The following is a 934-nucleotide window of genomic DNA, read 5'->3' as shown; positions in this document are numbered from 1 at the left end:
ACTCTCCATTACACTTAATACATTTGTCAAATCTGCAATTCTATTCCTGGAAACATGTTTTGAACTCATTTGTTTGGACGACTGAGAGCACCTACCTTGTTTTTTTCTTCACCTCTTCTACATCATCAAATTACTGTCCTTTCTATCCTTCTTCATTTGTAGAAACAAAGAGAAGTGGCACAGAGCAAGGTCACATGAATAAAGTGCATGCAGCAAGAGAGGCCTGCTGGTTGTTTTTTTTGCCAAAATTGGGTGCACTGAGATGGCTGCATAAGCAGGTGTATTGTCGTGGTGGCAAATGCCACAAATCAGGCCTTTTTGTCACACATTGTTACACAATCCTTTCAGAACCTCTAAATAGAAAACTTGATTAACACTCTGACCTGGTAAAATGAACTCAGAATGCACGAGGAGTAGATATTTCCATCCGTTCAGGAAGTTAGGGGACAAACTTTGTCATCAATTGATATTTCACCTCTTTTGAAAAGAGAAAACCACTCTTGCAGTCGATTCCCCCCCTCCCCCCATATCATTGCCCTTGTAAGCTGGGTTCAACATCACAATAGTTCCTGTGGCATATTTCCCAAACAGGAAACAAAATTTCACAGCCTCACTCTATTCACTTAAATCAGGAATCACACACACACACACAAAGCAACGAGGTTCTAGCAAAACTACTTTTAGGAAAAAATTTACTGTGGTCAGAGAACCTTCCTAAGCGATGCCACTGGGTGCACTAACTCAGAGGGAGTTACTCAATGCTCACCCAGTTTGTACCCCCTTGTACAATAGGCATTAAAACACTGTACACAGAGGCTGAGGAGGGAGGTTTTCAAGTATTTTAATGCTGTCAAGATACTGTTTGTATTTTCAATAGTACTAAAGGCTATTAAAAAGCCATTCACGGGGCAGATGCATGCTCAGAATCCTGTGA

This window comes from Echinops telfairi, unplaced genomic scaffold, assembly GCF_000313985.2.
Source record: "Echinops telfairi isolate 266 unplaced genomic scaffold, ASM31398v2 ScPeMD7_5592;HRSCAF=6446, whole genome shotgun sequence".
Classification (NCBI taxonomy): Eukaryota; Metazoa; Chordata; class Mammalia; order Afrosoricida; family Tenrecidae; genus Echinops; species Echinops telfairi.
This window is presented reverse-complemented; position numbering follows the sequence as displayed.